Raw genomic sequence first — 18,022 nt, 5'->3', positions numbered from 1 at the left:
ACCTCTATGATGTGATGTTAATGAGGCAGGATTAAAGGCAGTTATGTTAATGAGGCTGAACTCAATCTACAAGATTAGGTTGTATCTTCAGTCAGTCTCTTTTGAGATATAAGAGGGAAACGAACAGAGAGAGAGGGACCTCATTACCACCAAGCAAGAAGAGCTAGGAGTGGAGTGTGTCCTTTGGACTCAGGGTTCCTGTGCTGAGAAGCTCCTAGACCAGATGAAGATTGATGACAAAGACCTTCCCCCAGAGCTGACAGAGAAAGCCTTCCCCTGGAGCAGGCACCCTGAATTTAGACTTCTAGCCTCCTAAACTGTGAGAGAATAAATTTCTGTTTGTTAAAGCCATCCACTGGTGGTATTTCTGTTATAACAGCACTAGATAACTAAGACACTAATGAAATCAGCCACAAAATAGCTGGGAGGAAGAGAACAAAAGGAGAGGAGGATGTTGGCGGGCGGGGGGGAGAAGGAGAAGAACAAGAAAACAATAGAAACCCAAACATCAAGCACTTATTGTTAGTCTCTTTACTGAGTTCTAGGTGCCATACTAAGAGCTTTATCTTCATTTTGTCATGTAATCTTCTAACAACTGTGTGAGTTATGTTCTGTTATTGTTACTGTTTTGTGGAAGAAGAAACTGTGACACCGAGAAGTTAAGTCACTTTCCTAAGGTCATATAGCAAAGAAGTGGTGGAGACCAGACTTGAGCTCAGGTCTACCTGACATCTCAGCCTACCTCTTCATCACTGTTCTGAATTGCCTCCAAGAACACTGACTATCCTTCAATTCTCTGACACCCTGGTATTTCTGACATTTTTATTTAATAAAAGGGCCATATTTGGGGGAATTTTTTTAATATTGAATGAAATATAATGTACAATATGCCTATGCTCTTAAACCTTAACCTTTCCTTAAACTGCCACCAGGGTTTCCAAGTCATATGTTGGACTCTTCCAATTTTATCCCTTTTGGCCATGTAATTGTGACACAGTCTTCTTTTCAAGTGTTCTAGAACAGTATCTTCCTCTTTCACTTTTTTCTCCATGCTAGGCTTTTCTATCCAAGATTATAGTGGCATAGGACAAATGGCAATATTCTTCACTCTCCTCCAAAAAGTGCTTCTGTGTCCAAGTGTGACTGGCATTCATTTCCCTGATCTTGGCAGGTGAAGATCCATTATGTATCCTTGTCCCATTTCCCAGGAGTATTTATGGGCGCCATCAGCAAAGACAATGCGCTGCAGCTGTTCAGGCATTAGAGGCACCAGGATGGAAAGTGTATTACTCCAGTTTGACTATGTATTACAGTGTAACATATATTTTTCTCAGTTAAAGTTACAGTAGAACCCTTTTACCTATAAGAGTGATAAGACACATTGTTGAGGAATTGTCTCCCAAGCATCAGCGTTTTGTTGTTGTTCTTTGTTATTCAAGATTCTATGGCAGGGGAAAAAACAAACACATGACCACTACATGTAATGTTGAAATTGAAGTCTGAGGTTTTCAACATATAGCAAGGAAATATGGATTCTAAAATGTCCAGTATGTTTGCATGTGTATAAATAAGGCCTCAGAAAGATCTGCAATCGCTTAGCCTATTATCGGAGTCTGTATTTAAAAATAAAGTCCAGAGTTTAACTCTACTGGGCTGAAGAACTGGCACATATGAGCCAGAGCAGATGAAGCTCTGAGAAAATAACACTTCATTCCCCAGGAGCAGGCTGTCAGCAAACCAGGGACTCAGACACTCAACTCTGGCCTCGGTCTCACTTATTATAACGGTCTCTGGAAGCTTTTTTGGTCTGCAGTTGTTTACGTTCATCAGTAAGTCCCCAAGCCTCTCCTGGGTCACTGGTTGATCAAATAAAGATATTTTAAAAAGCTACCAAAAAAGAAGGAGAGGGAGAAGAAGAAGAAATGAAGAATGTTACGGTTGTTTCTGTTTTTGCCATGGCTGGGGTAACCATTTGTTCGTTCAGCTAACTTTTACCAAGTGTCTACTCTGTACAAGCAGGTGCCAGGAGAGGGGGAAGAGGGTTCAAAGGGGAACGTGACATGGTTCCAGAGCTCCAGGATCTTGTTATTGATGTAGAAAAGATGAGGTCAACAACTAGCCAAAATAAAATGGCTAGTGTTTTAAGTGCCAGGGCTACAGAAATTGAGAGGAGTGAGCTTATTAATGGCTAGGGTGGTCAGGGAGGGCTTAGTGGAACAAGTGATATTTGAGCTAGTCCTTGAACTAGGTAGGATTTAGACAGGTGGACAGCGAGGGGTAGTGGGGGAGTTAGCGAGGGGGAGAGCATTCCAGGCATAGAGAACAGCTTAGGCAAAGGCCGTGGGGGTCTACATCAGTCCATGTTTGAGTCCTAACCAGGGGTGACTTGCATTTCAGGTGTGAAAAGGCAGCTTGCCACACAATCCAACAAATACTTATTGAATGTCTCTGGTCCACTGTACTTAGCTGTTCAGCGGATGGCCTGGGGCTTAAGCCATCAAAATGAATGGGATCAATCTTGTGGCAATTCAGTAGATTGCTCCATGATCAGAACTAAACCCCCAGATCAACAGCTAACTGGCTCAGCGTTACATGTGAGCATTGCAAGGGAGAACATGATGCCACCAGTCACCCAGCAAGACTGCTCCACACCCTGCAGAGTTGGTTAAAAGAAAAAAAAAAACCCCATTGCTGTCCAGTCGATTCCAACTCATAGCAACCGTACAGGATAGAGTAGAACTGCCCCATAGGGTTTCCAAGGAGCGGCTGGTAAATTCGAACTGCTGACCTTTTGGTTTGCAGCCGAACGCTTAACCACTGTGCCACCAGGGCTCCACAGAATTGGTTAGCAGAGCCAAATTAGAGTATCAACTTCATCTTTTCTAACTTGAAAAGACTCTAGACATGCGCTCTATAAAAAAGAGTAAACTGCATACATATATGGGGTTTTTTAGAGGAGTAAGAGGAGGGTGGGGGACATTGGTGGCTCAGTGGTAGAATTCTTGCCTTTCACACAGGAGCTCCAGGTTTGATTTCTGGGCAGTGTATCTCATGCACGGCTGAGGAACCCGTCTCTCAGTGGTGGCTTGTGTGATGCTATGATGCAGAACAGGTGTTAGTGGGGCTTCTGGATTTAGACTACGAAGAAGGGTCTGGTGATCTACTTCTGAAAATCAGCCAGTTAAAACCTTATGGATCAACAGTTCTGATCCTATTGTGTGTGGGTCCCCATGAGGTGGTCGCCATGAGTTGCCAGCTAACAGCAACAACAAGAGGGTGATGTGGACATAGGAGGCGAAAAAGAGAGTAGAAACATCTCGAGATGGTGTGCGTTTTAAGTTACACTCTAGGTGCTCATTCAGCTGCGGGCTCTGAGGTTATAGTGAGTGTTCACCACTGTAAGTTAGCAGGGTGAGTGACACATAGTACCCAACAGCACATATTTTAATAAATGTGGCGATTGCATTGAACTGTTTCTTACATTGCAGACACACCTTACCATGGCTGTGCAAGAAATGAATTTGGAGTTATGAAAGTCTTTTCCTAATAGAGTGAGAGAAATGGTGGCGGTAAATGAGTTGGAAAGCTCCCAATACTTCTTTTGGGAAACCCTATCCTTGAGAGTCCTTGGTGATTCAGCAGCCCTTTCTGAGTCGGAGCTTTGAGGATAAACCCAGCCTACCGTCAGCTGCCCTCCCGCTCTTCCACCTTCCCTCCGAGCACCTTCTCAGCCACCCCCGTCCATCCCCTCCCCAGGCTGGGCTGTCAGCACGGGGGGGTTCCTAGCCATCACCAAACCCTGGAATTAACATCCTGAGTTAATTAAGTTTAGTAGCGGAGGTGATAAACTAAATGGGAGGAGAAACCGGAAGGTCTGTGGAGTACGTTTACTCGAACACATAATAAATGAAAAATGAGACAAAGACAGTTACCTTAGGCAATGAGCAAGGCAATGGCTTTGCCAAAGAATTGCTGCAGTGATCTAATTTTCCTTGGTATATTTAAGTCTTTTACAAGTTGGTAGTTACGTGACAGACCGTCTCAGGAAGAATCTTAAGTCGGAAGAATCTCTCACTGCCAGTTAACGATCATTCAGAAATTATAAAATAGGTCAGTAGGGAAAAAGAATTAAGCATATACAAATCCAGTACAGGGAACTTTTCAGGAATATTCCAGTGACTTAAAGCAGAGAACCTGTTGAGCCTAGTAATTGGTCTGGCTCCCACCCAGTCACTTGCTGAAGTGAAGGGCAGCTGCCTCCCCCTGCCTGCAAAGCACACTTGCCTTCCAGACAGGCCCTAAAATAAACCAGCCTGGCTCAAGGCGACTAATAATAACAGCTAGCTAGCATTGACTGCGTGCCTACCGTGTGCCGTGGCTCTGTGCCTAGCACTTTAAGTATGTTCTCGGATTTAATCTGCACACCACCCCTGCGTGTGTACTACTAGGGGCTAAGAGTGCACATCTACTAAGAGCTTGCCAGGTGCCCGACACTCTTGGAAGTACATGTACTAAACCATTTGATCAGCATCGTTTAAGATCAGTACTGTCGTTAATAACATACTTATTTCACACACGAGGAAACGAAGGCACAGGGAGGTTAGGTAATTTGCCCAAGGTCAAACAGCTACTGAGTCCTAGAACCAGGAGACTTGGATCCGTGAGAGGAAGCATGGCAAGAACATGAACTCTAGTGCCAGCCTGCCAGTGTGTGAGTCCTGACTGGGTGACTGACAAGCTGTGTGACCTTAAGCACATTACTTAACCTCTCTGGGCCTGAGCGTCCCTATATAAAAGGTGGATGATGAGGATAGTACCCACCTCGCAGGGTTGTGAGACATAAATGAATTACTATTTGAATAGCACTTAGAATAGTGCTTGGCAGGTAGTAAGTGCTATATATACACATTGTTTGTATATGTATGTCAGTGTCAGTTAAATAGACGTCACTGCAGCCTAGCCCCAGGTCCTGCACTGTTAGCGGTTGTGCTGTGCTGTCTTCTCATATGTGACTTTGTCATATTCCTTTAACGGGTACGTAAACCTTGAGGCCAGTTCTACAACCAACTACCCCATATCCCCACCCTCTGTACTTGCAACCAATCCAGCCAGAATGGAAGAGGGGACCTGGTAGGAGGAGCTCAGGGGCCTGGACGTTTACCCCAGACCTTGACCCCTGGTTGAAGATCTCTGACCCAGATGTTAGCTGTTTAGAGTTAAGATATCAGAAATCTAGCTTGCACTTTGGGCTGTGTCGCAGGACAGATGCAGATGGCTGGCATGGGTTCTGTGCTGGTGGCCTCTGGGCTGGTAAAACCTGAATAATGCCATGAAAACTCACTCTCATCATCACCCTCATCTTTGTTCTCTACAGTTGTTCTCAAAATTTTAAATCATCAGAATCACTTGGGTTAGAATACAGATTCCCAGGGCCCTAGCACCAAAGGGTATCTGCCTTCTTAACAAAAACCCCAGGTGACTCATGCCTGTTGAGCCTTGACTACACATTGACAAATGTGCTCTAGGGTAGCCGTGCTTCTCAAACATCACTGTGCCTGCAGATCACCTGGCATCTTGTGAAAATGCAGATTCCAGTCCACACAAGGCTCTAGGCTGCAATGCTGGTTCACAGAGCACTCAGTAGCCCTGAGGCCTTGTGCCTGCAAAACAGGGAGAATGGTTATGAGCGGGAGGCATCCCAGCTGGCTCATGAGAGACTGAAGACAGTAATGAAATCTGCTCAAAGCTAAAGAGTTTTTTTTTCTCTTCCGGTGTGCAAAAAGATCTTCACAGTGAGCAGAAATTAAGAAAAAGGGCACTCGCTTATTTCTGCTGACTGGCTTATATCATTTCATAAATGGAGTCCTGGGCCAGTATTTGTAGCAACAGTTTTTGATTTAATGATAAACTGAGATAAGGGTAATCAAACTTCATGCTCCAGGGCATAAGGTGATTGCCTGCTGTGGCCAGGGTGGAGTTTTCCCTGTGCTTTGCACAATTGACTAGATGCTGTAGAGACACCACTCAGGCTGTGCTTGGACAAGCAGGGCTGCAGGCCTGGCAGAGAGCTCCACTGGGTGAGCTCATGCGGGAAATGGTCTGTTTTGAGATGAACAACCATGTCGTCATTTGGTTTTATCACCTTTGTTTCATATTAAGATTCTACTTACTGTATGTGTGTATTTCTAAAAGCCACATAGTGAGGTTGGGAGTATACTGTATTTGGAATGAGAAGACCTGAAAGCCAACCTTGACCCGAGTGACCTAGAGAAAGCACTGTCCCCTCGGAGGTTCAGTCTCCTCATCTGTACCTGCCCCCCCCTTCTCTCATGAGCATCAAATAAGACAATGCGGATGAAGTGCTTTGTAAAAACCAGTTCCGTGCTGCTCAGATATAAGGTATTATGATGATACCGTGCATTATGCCTTATGAATTGCTCTCTGTTATAATCAGCAACATATAAATTCATATTCTACTTGATGATATCGTATGCATAACGACAGTAAACATTTATTGAGTTCTTAATGTGTGCCATGTACTGAAGTACTTTATTTACGTGCTCTCATGTAATCCTCATATCAGCCCTTAAAGGCACATACTTCGTGTATGCGTGTATGCATGTGTGCGCAGGCACACTTTAGGTGAAAGTTTACAGCACAAATTAGCTTCTCATTCAAAATTTTATACACAAATTATTTTTTGACATTGGTTGCACTCCCCGCAGTGTGTCCGTACTCTCCTCCTTTCCCTTTCCACCCTGGCTTCCCCGTGTCCATTCTTCCAGGTTTCCTGCTCCTTCCCGCCTTTTTGTCTTTGCATTTAGGCAGGTGTTCCCCATTTGGTCTTGTATATTTGATTGAATTAAGAAACACATTCCTCACTTGTGTTATTGTTTGTTTTATAGGCCTGTCTAACCTTCGGCTGAAAGGTGGAATTTGGGAGTGGCTTCTTGTTAGCAGGGTATACAGGGGCCATATTCTCAGGGGTCCCTCCAGTCTCTGTCAGACCAGTAAGTCTGGTCTTTTTGTTTCGTTTTTGTTGTGAATTTGATTTTTATTCTACATTTTTCTCCTGCTCTGTCCCGTACCCTCTACTGTCATCCCTGTTAGAGCTGTTGGTGGTGGTAGACGGGCACCATCTAGTTCTTCTGGGCTCAGGCTGGTAGAGGCTGTGGTTCGTGTGGTCCATTAGTCCTTTGGACAGATATTTTCCTTGTGTCTTTGGTTTTCTTCATTCTTCTTTGCTCCAGACAGGATGGGACAAATAGATGTATCTTAGATGGCTGCTAGCAAGCTTTTAAGACCCTAGATGCTATTCACCAAAGCAGGATGTAGAACATTTTCTTTATGAGCTATGTTATGCCAATTGATCTAGATGTCCCCTGAAACGATGAGTCCCAGCTCTGGGCCTCAGTAACTGGGCCTATAGCTTTGCCTTAGTCAAGCTGTGCTGACTTCCCCTGTATTGTGTGTTGTCTTTCCCTTCACCAAAATTAATATTTGTCTATCTAGTTAGTAATTTCCCTTCTTGACTCCTCCCTTTCGTTGTAACTGTCAAAGTTTTTTTTTTTTCCCTCTGTGTAAACGTTTTTCTGGGTTTTTCTAATTGTGAACTTATGCAGTATTTGTCCTTTTGTGATGGACTTATTTCAGTCAGCATAATGCCTTCCAGATTCATCAATGTTGTGAGATGTTTCTTGGATTCATCATTGTTATTTATTGTTGCATCGTATTCCATTGTGTGTATATGCCATGGTTTGTTTACCCGGTCATCTGTTGATGGGCGCCTAGGTTGTGGGCACATATGTTTTGTATTCTGATTTTATAGATCAGGACACAGAAGCTCGAGAATCATCAATTAAGTTTCCTATTGCTGATGTAAAAGATTACCACAAATATAGTGACCTAAAACAATGTAAATTTATTACCTTACCATTCTAGAGGAGGTCAGAAATCTGAAATGGGTTTTACTGGGCTAAAATTGAGGCGTTGGCAAGACCGTATTCCTTCTGGAGGCTCTAGGAGAGAATCCAACTCATTGCCCTTTCCAGCTTCTAGAAGCCCCCTGCATTCCCTCGCTTGTAGCCCCTTTCTCCAACTGCAAAGCTATCAACCCCATGACTCAAATCTCTGCTTCCATTGTCATGTCTCATTCTCTGACTCTTCTGCTGATTTCTTCCATCTTTTAAGGACCTTTGTGATTACTTTGGGCTCACCTGGAAAATCCAGGATAATCTCCCTATTTTAAAATCTTTAATTACATCTGCAAAATCCATCTTGCCAGGTAAAATAGCATATTCACGGGTTCCCCCCTACTCACTATAAACCTCCTTAAATCAGTCACTGGAGGAAAGAATAAAATTATAGAATGTAAATTGTCAGGAGAGCCCTGTTGCTATTGGGACAGTCAACTGAGGGCTTTTTAAAAATGTACTCATCATAGTAGTAACAACACAAAAATTAATCTTCACTGATACTTGTGTCCTATCTGGTGTTAAGCATACACATATAGTCATTCACTTATTTCTTCTGAGTGTGAATGTTATTCGCCTGATTAACTGAATTTAGAGCCTCTGAATCTGGTTGTCTATCACTGGGTGACTGACTGAATAAGGAGAATTTGGGGGGCCAGAGGATGTCTGTCTTGGAGAACTATTAGAAAAGTATCTAATGGATTTCCCAGTTCAGGGGAAACTGGGTCATTCTTTGCTGTCTCTGAACTGTCCCTTGGCTAAGTGGATGGAGTTTCTCAGGTGAGACTATTTTACGCCATCTACTGATAGTCAATTCCATCTTCATCTTTGAACCATGATGTCCTCAGAGATCAAAGAGGAAGTCTCCACAGAACTGTAGAAAATTGTCAAGAGATCTCTCCGTCACTCCCTTACTCACCATTTCTCTCTCTTATGTTTTTGTCACCCATTTAGCTAATCTCTGAGGTTTAATGTAATTTTGGAAGTTCAAAATGTGCACCCAACACTGAAAAGGCTGTTAGAGTAGTTTGTGGAAGGATTAAGAGCACAGACCTAGAAGTCTGGAAATTGAGCCTTAAAAACCCAGCCTTAGCTTAACTATTATGAACCAGTTGCCATAGAGTTGATTCTAATTAATGCCGAGCACAGGCGTGTCAGAGTAAAACTGCTCCACAGGGTTTTCAATGGCTGATTTTTCGGAAGTAGATCACCAAGGCTTTCTTTCAAGGCACCTGTGGGTGGACTAGAACTGCCAACATTCCAGTTAACAGTTGAGTACGTTAGCCATTTGCACCACCCACCTACTCCCAGCTTGACTATCAGCCAACCAGGTATCCATAAACAAGGCACTGACCTTACTGGCCTTAGTTTCCTCCGTAGAACAAAGTGGATTGGGGATGGGTGGCAGAGAGAGTCTAAAAGATCAGCTGTCAGGGTTGACATACTGCAATTAATTGTACAATTACCCTGTAATTCTCCGTTATAACTCTGAAGAGCCATTGCCCTTTGAACGTGTAGGATAACAGGGCAAGTGAGTGTACAACCAAAGAGCCAAACCTGACTGATGGGCAGTGGCTGCTGTGCAGAGAGCTTTCTGGGCTGAATTCAAGGCCTGGGATAAAAAGAATGCCTTGATCGATTGATTAGCAGCATCTATGACAAAGGGCGGTGGTATGGTAGTCCCTATGCAATAAATTTGCTGTCTTTGACTCAGTGTTTTCTTTAGAGGTACATATCCTTTAAAACACTCATCCATATTGATCATGCTCTTTGTACAAGTTGGTAAGTATTTAATGTAGTTATCATCAGCGTGATGTCTCAGCTAGCCACGAGAACAGAGTTTGAAGTATCTGACCCATGAGAAGGAAGATAACTAATTCCCAAAGGATAAGGAAACTTGGTAGTGATCGCTTGCCATTTGCTTTATTCTATTGCATATCCCCTCAATTATTTCCACCATTTTAAACATTTTATCCTAGACTCAAAAACATGTGATAAATGAGTTTGCTCATTTATCACCTTTACTGTAGGTGTATAAGTGTAGATGTTTATAAAAATACCCTGCCATCACGCACATATGCACACATTCTGAGACTTCAGGTGATAAACTTTGAAGAAAGGCAGACTCAGGTTGTAATCCTGCCTTATCTGCTTACTGGATTAGAGAAACTGTCTAAATCTGGAGTTTCTCTGAGTCTTAGCTTCTTTTTCTATAAAGTAGAAAAAATACCACTTGTTTTAAAAAGATGTGAAATCAATTAGAGAAGAAACCCATTGCTGTCAAATCATTTGTGATTCATCGTAAGCCTGTGGGACAGAGTATAACTGCCCCGTAGGGTTTCCAAGGAGCGGCTGGTAGATTCAAACCGCCAACCTTTCGGTTAGCAGCCGAGCTCTTAACCACTGTGCCGCCTGGGCTCTGATTAGAGATAATGAATGGAAATTGGCTAGCACAGTCCTTAGAACACAACCGATACTCAATTGTGTTGAGTTTTCCATCATTTGTATGCTGTGGGCTACAAGTAACAAAAAAGCAAACTCAAAATTGCTTGAACAATAAGGACAGTTCATTATGTCACAGTAAGAAGGCCTCAGATGGGGTGGTTCCAAGGTTGGTTAATTCTTTGGCTCCAACAATATCATCAAAGACTCAAGTGCTTTCCATCTTTCTTCTTTGCCGTAAGGTCATTTGTCCTTCGCCAGCTCTTTTTCATGTTCCCAATAAGACAGGCACATTCCAGGTGAGAATCCAGTAAATCAAAAGACCAACTCCTCTAAGAAACTTTATCTAGTAACAGGCTTCCTCTCAGTCTCTTAGACAGGATCATGTCACACGCTCATGCCTGAAGCCTAACGTAGCCTCTTCGGGGGGATGAGACTGCAGCTAGTGATTCAGACTGGCCATCAATTGCTTCTCAGTGGGTGCATGAACAGAGTCAGCATTTTGTTACAAAGGGTTTGTGTTACACGTTGCTATCCATGCATATTATATACACACACAGTACGTGTTACATAAGTACGTTCACGAGTCCTATCAAACTATAAAAGTTTGGTGTTTGGCCAGAACTATTTCTAGCCATTATTTCAAAAATTTTGCATACCTGGAACAGGATTTGTGTTTAATCAGGCAACTAAAGATATAAAACATATGATATTGGAGGACAGTGCCTCAGAAAGTGGGCAATATATGTGTAAAACTGGCTTGCCTTCACTAGGCTTCCATGTTCCTTTTTTTTTTTTTTTTACTGTAGCTTGTTTTAATGAGAAATAAGATGCCCCTGCCAGCTTAGTACCTTGAAACATCCTAATAAATACAAGCCATAATTTTAATGAAGGCACTTTTCCCTCCCGAGAGGTAGAGACAGAAATGTGAACTCTGTTCTTTTTAACTCTGTAAGACATTTCATGATTATAAATTCACATTTTCTCATGGTTCCTACTTGAAAAACCATTAACCCCTGAAGCTCTAAAGTTAAAGTTTCATGTGTTTCTGCTACATATTATAAATCTTGTGTTTGTTAATCAATCTTTCCTGTCATTTAATGGAATATATTGCCGGCTACGAGTGGAGCCTTTGCCTGGCTCTGAGCCTCCTTCACTGTTTTCCTGGTACGGTGATACAGTAAACCAGCTCTACAAAACGAAACATTGCCGTCGAGTGGATTCCAACTCATAACCATAGGTGGGGGGCTCTGCCTTCACCTTACTTGGCGCAACTGCCCTGCCTCTGCATTAAGCCATGAAAGTTAATCAGCTGAATTCTCAAGAGCTGAAATTTCCCCTTTCAGTGTTTTCTGTTTGCATTTTTGTTCACCAAGGTGAAGCTTCCTTCAAGCTTTATCAATAACAATCTTATCCCTTAAAGACAAACAGTAGTCTTTGTTCCGCCGTTCTCTGTATTAGCAGCCTGCACTGCTTTCCTTCGTGAGTCCCCACGGTCCTCAGTTCAAATTCTGATCCTGCCACTTAACCTCTCGGAGCCTTGTTTTTCTCACTGGAAAGTCAAGATAATATGTTTAACCTCATAGGAGTATTTGGTCATCAGAAGAAATACATGCAAAACGCTTAGCATAGTATCTGATACTACGAATCATTGCCGTCGACTCTGACTCATAGTGACCCTGTAACACAGAGTAGAACTGCACCTAGTGTTCCCTAACCACTGTGCCACCGGGGCTTCTTTTGGAGATAATAATACACAATAAAGTGTACCAGTTTGGTTATTACAATTGTTGCTGTTTTCAAATGAACGCTGTCTGGCAGTGTATGAAATATACATGTGTGAAGAGCTTAGGTTCCAAAAAGCATATGTGGGTCCTGGACAGAGCTGGAGAAATATGTAGAACAAAATTCTAACTCACAAAAAAAGGCCAGACTTACTGGCCTGACAGAGTCTGGAGAAACCCCAAGAGTATGGCTGTGGACACCCTTTCAGCTCAGTTATGAAGTCACTCCTGTGGAAAGCCAAAGATTAGGCAGGCCCATAAAACAAAACAAGACTAAATGGGCACACCAGCCCAGGGGTAAGGACAAGAAGGCAGGAGGGGACAGGAAAGCTGGTAACGGGGAACCCAAGGTCAAGAAGGGGAGAGTGTTGACATGTCATGGGGTTGACAACCAATGTTACCAAACAATATGTATATTAAGAATTTTTTTTTTAATACTAATTTTCTTTTTATAACTTTTATTAAGCTTCAAGGGAACGTTTACAAATCCAATCAGTCTGTCACATATAAGTTTACATACATCTCACTCCCTACTCCCACTTGCTCTCCCCCTCTTGAGTCAGCCCTTTCAGTCTCTCCTTTCTTGACAATTTTGCCGGCTTCCCTCTCTCTCTATCCTCCCATCCCCCCTCCAGACAAGAGTTGCCAACACACTCTCAAGTGTCCACCTGATATAATTAGCTCACTCTTCATCAGCATCTCTCTCCCACCCGCTGACCAGTCCCTTTCATGTCTGATGAGTTGTCTTCGGGGATGGTTCCTGTCCTGTGCCATCAGAAGGTCTGGGGACCATGGCCGCCGGGATTCCTCTAGTCTCAGTCAGACCATTAAGTTTGGTCTTTTCATGAGAATTTGGGGTCTGCATCCCACTGATCTCCTGCTCCCTCAGGGGTTCTCTGTTGTGCTCCCTGTCAGGGAAGTCATCGATTGTGGCTGGGCACCAACTAGTTCTTCTGGTCTCAGGATAATGTAGGTCTCTGGTTCATGTGGCCCTTTCTGTCTCTTGGGCTCTTAGTTGTCGTGTGGCCTTGGTGTTCTTCATTTTCCTTTGCTCCAGGTGGGTTGAGACCAATTGATGCATCTTAGATGGCCGCTTGTTAGCATTTAAGACCTCAGACACCACATTTCAAAGTGGGATGCAGAATGATTTCATAATAGAATTATTTTGCCAATTGACTTAGAAGTCCTCGCAAACCATGTTCCCCAGACCCCCGCCCTTGCTCCGCTGACCTTTGAAGCATTCAGTTTATCCCGGAAACTTCTTTGCTTTTGGTCCAGTCCAATTGAGCTGACCTTCCATGTATTGAGTGTTGTCTTTCCCTTCACCTAAAGCAATTCTTATCTACTGATTAATCAATAAAAAACCCTCTCCCACCCTCCCTCCCTGCCCCCCTCGTAACCACAAAAGTATGTGTTCTTCTCAGGTTTACTATTTCTCAAGATTTTATAATGGTGGTCTTATACAATATTTGTCCTTTTGCCTCTGACTAATTTCGCTCAGCATAATGCCTTCCAGGTTCCTCCATGTTATGAAATGTTTCAGAGATTCGTCACTGTTCTTTATCGATGTGTAGTATTCCATTGTGTGAATATACCACAATTTATTTACCCATTCATCCATTGATGGACACCTTGGTTGCTTCCAACTTTTTGTTATTGTAAACAGAGCTGCAATAAACATGGGTGTGCATATATCTGTTTGTATGAAGGCTCTTGTATCTCTAGGGTGTATATTAAGAATTTAATGAGAAACTGATTTGCTTTGTAAACCTTCACCTAAAGTACAATGGGAAAAAAAATATTTGGATGGCTACGTCTAAATGCATAAAGAGAAAAAATGCAGGAGCAGTTCTGGTTAGAGACTGGCATTTCTGAGCACATGAAAGCACAGTAGTACCACCATGTGGACACATTGTCACTCAAGTGTTGGATGTTATTCTGCCGACTTACTTGTGGTGGGGGTGCGAAAGTGTATTATCTTGTATTTTCATATTCTGATTGTGACACAAATAATGGAGCAAGGTGAGTTAACAACATTAATGCAAACTGCATACAAGATATAAGTCCTAGTAGTAATTTTCTGGATGCATTCCTTCACTCGTTCATTTACCCCTTCACTGACCCATGCAGGCGATAATTTTTGAACATGTGCAAAGAGTCAAAGTCCAGCACTGGCTTCATGGCCGTGTGACCTGTGTAGTCACATGGGGCTCTACACTAAGACTGCACCGCCGTCTCCATCTTGAAATTCTTAATTTTTGAACAAGGAGCCCCACAATTTCATTTTGTACTAGTACCAAAACAAAGCAACGATTGTGAAGATGGTGCAGGACCCGACAGTGTTTCATCTGTTGTACATAGGTCACTGCGAATCGGATCCAACCTGACAGCACTGAATCACTGGTACCCACAAATCGTATAGCCAGTCCTGACTGCACCCTTTCAACAATGGTCTTTACTCTGTATTTATCTGAGCAGACAGACAGTTGGATACTGCACAGACAGAAGAGTTGGAAAGAGTCACAGCCTCAGAGTTCGCACTGCATCACTCACCAGCAGGTTGCCTGATCTCTGGGTCTTGGCTTTCTCAGTCGTAAACTAGGACAGCTTAGACGTGGTCTCCAGGTTGCCACTGGTAATGGTCATACTTCAGGAGAGTAAGATGGAAATGGAAAATGCCGTCAGGCCTGGCTCAGATTATAACTTTGGTGGTCATAGCTTTAACACTAGAAATTAGGACGTAGGGATTTTGCGTCCCCCCCGCCCCGCCCCCCGTCAAAAAAAGAGAAATCCAGACCCTTCTTGAGAAGCCGAGCTGTGTGGTCAACGTAGCTGAAACCCTTGACTTCTAGATTAGACTTACTTGCCATGTGGCAGTTTTACAACAGAAATTCAAATTGATTGACTACTACCGTCCTGCTCATTTCATTTGGATCTGCCCTTTCTTCTCTACAGATTTTATGGTAAGTTCCCAGAGAAGAGTAACATACTTCGTTACTTTTGCCACATGTTAAAAAAAAAAAAAAAAAATCTCTATTCAAGACCTTAAAACTCTCATGGACAAGTATTGGCACCCTTGAGAATTTTTTCTCTAATTTTCAACTCTGGAAGTTTGGTATATTGAGAGTTGATAAAATATTTAGGTGTCCCTTCATGTCACAGATGGTTAAGCACTGGACTACTAACCGCAAGGTTGGTGGTTCATACCCACCCAGAAGCACCTCGGAAGTAAGACCTGGAGATCCGCCCTGACACCCTGTGAAGCAGTTTACTCCCCAAACATGGGGTCTCCATGAGTTGGAATCAACGGCAACTAACACAACAAAAAAACCACCAGCAGAACAGTCCACACAATGCGGTGTCAAGTGAGTGCCAGCCTTGGGTGTATCCTGTGTAGTCTTACACCTCAATGTTAGTTTTCAGAAAGGGTGCCACAGTACATTCGTGGTGGGTCAAATCGCTTCGTGCCACAGAGACCCAGTGTGTCTGAAGTGCAGGAGAGAGGCTCCACCATTGTGTCTGCGTTGACTCCATGTGGGAACTAAGCCCTTTTCTGGCTCAGTCACTCTGGCACCTCCAATAACAGTTACAAACCCTGTATTAAAACCTACAGCTGCTTAATGGCAGACACCAGCTTCACGTACACTCGTGGTTTTCATCAAGTTAAGGTCACTGGCAAATTGCAATGATAAAAGACATTTCAAAGGAAACAAACCAAGATTCAGCAATAATCACCATTTTTGGATACACCTTCAATTCTGCTTGAAGCCACCTTCTACTTGAGCAAATTTTAGATCACAAGAGAATTCAGTGCTCAGTGTCTCTAATCATCTACCTGAACACTTGCGTCATTAGTCCGCCTCTCCACCCTACAAGCTTGCAGTCGAAGGGCTGTTTTAGCGGAGAAGAGCCCCGGGGTGGAGCCCATGATGTTAAAAGCCCACAAGCAACTCCAGTGTACGTCAGCACCAGGAGCCAATTAAGATCAAAGCTGTGATGCCTACTGCTACCATTTCATCGCGTAAATATTAAGCAATTTTTACTTTGACACTGAACAAGAGGTGTTAATACAGATTCATTTAACCAACTCAAATAATCTAAGGGCTTTGTGTGTGTGCGCGTGCGTGTGTGACGGAATGGTAATTTTTTTCTATTTTTGAGAGCCAAAAATATCATGTCTCTGGGTCTGAACAGTTATCCAGTTTAGGGCCTTGTTTATTTATTTCCCGTTTTAATTTAATTTTTATTTTATTTTGGTGGAGAACAGCTTGATGTGTGCCTGTTTTGTTGTGTAGCAGTGGGGTGCTTAGCTTAGAAGCCTTGGAACCAAATGGGAGTTTACATTTTCATTCCCAAGATATTTCTGCAGCCCCCTAACGGTTGGCTGATGGATGTGTTTACATGTCTCCGCATTGAGTGGGCTGATTTGAAAAGGACCACAGAGATAGCTGCATCTGAGAACTTCTTGTTGTCCTAACAGCTAGAGGCAGAAGTACAGAATTAGCCTTATCTGCTATGGTGTTTATCGATGACTAAGAAAAAATGGCTCAGTGTGACCACCTTTTGAAATAGGTTGTGTTCCAGCAGCCATTTATCTTTAAAGTAAAATGTAAACAATTCCAGCTATATAAATTGGTTTCTGAAAACATGCATTTACTGTTTAGCTACACATTCAATTGAAAGTTTACTTAAAGATTATATTGTCACTTACTGGGATCTTAGGGATGGAGTCAGATGGCTCCGGCAAAGGGAAAGAGGGCTGGCAGAGAAAGTGTCCTCACTTCCCATGCCATGTTGTTGTTGTTGTGTGCCAGAGTCGACCTGGACCCATACTGACCCTATAGGACAAAGTAGGACTGCCCCCACAGAGTTTCCAAGGCCGTAAATCTTTACGGGAACAGATCACCAGGTCTTTCTCCCTCGGAGAGGCTGGTGGGTTGGGACCACCAACCTTTTGGTAAGTAGCCCAGCTCTTAGCCAATGTACCACCAGAGCTCCTCCTCCTGCCCCTATACTCAGAGGCTTTAAGAGGAAATCTCATTTTCCTGTACGTGTCTTTAAAATAGAGAAAGGAGACCTTGCATTATTAACGTAGGGCTGTTTAACAGATGACCACAGTCTTGTCTTAAAACAACAGAAAGCTATCCTCTCACAGTTTAGGAGGACAGAAGTCTGAAACCAAGGTGTTGGCAGGATTGGTTCCTTCTGGAGGCTCTGAGGGAGAAACTAGCCTCTGGCTCTCTCCCAGCCCTGGTGGCTGCCGGCAGTCCTTGGCGTTCCTTGGCGTGTGAACACAGCACTGCCATCTCTGCCTCCATCTTCACCCTTCTCCTCTGTGTCTGTCTCTCTGTGCCCTCTCCTCTTCTCAAAAGGACATGAGTCATTGCATGATTTTATCTCAAGATCCTTAACTGATTACATTTGCAAAGACCTTGTTTCCAAATAAGGCCACACTCTGAGGACACTATTCAGCCCAGCCCAGACTTGAATGCAAATTTGAACAACTAGGACAAAAATGTTTTTGACTTTAAATATGCATGTACACAATTGTATCAGTTTTCCTTCTGTTTTTGCTGGTGTAGATTTGGCCACGGAGTAGTCTAAGCCACGTTTTCTCCTTTGTGACTGTGATTCTTAATTTTGATGCAAAAGACAGTCGCTCTATTACTAGCACCAAGATAACAGCAGTGATTTTGACTTGGCATAGATCTTTGTGAACATCAGATTAAAGTTCACTCTAAAAATAGAAACTGTTGTTGCTGATTTTATTTCAGCACCTTGTGTTTAGGAAACCTGGGAAGGAAAAGGTGGGGGGTTGGAGGA

At 43.1% G+C, this 18,022-nt stretch overlaps 1 protein-coding gene across 11 annotated transcripts in view; it reads left to right on the top strand.

Moving 5' to 3' along the window:
- Positions 1 to 18,022, top strand: part of SEMA6D (semaphorin 6D) — a 770,868-nt gene that overhangs the window by 706,795 nt on the left and 46,051 nt on the right. The gene's annotated exons all lie outside the window — the stretch shown is intronic.

This window comes from Elephas maximus, chromosome 10 (genome assembly GCF_024166365.1).
Source record: "Elephas maximus indicus isolate mEleMax1 chromosome 10, mEleMax1 primary haplotype, whole genome shotgun sequence".
NCBI lineage: Eukaryota > Metazoa > Chordata > Mammalia > Proboscidea > Elephantidae > Elephas > Elephas maximus.
This window is presented reverse-complemented; position numbering and strand designations above follow the sequence as displayed.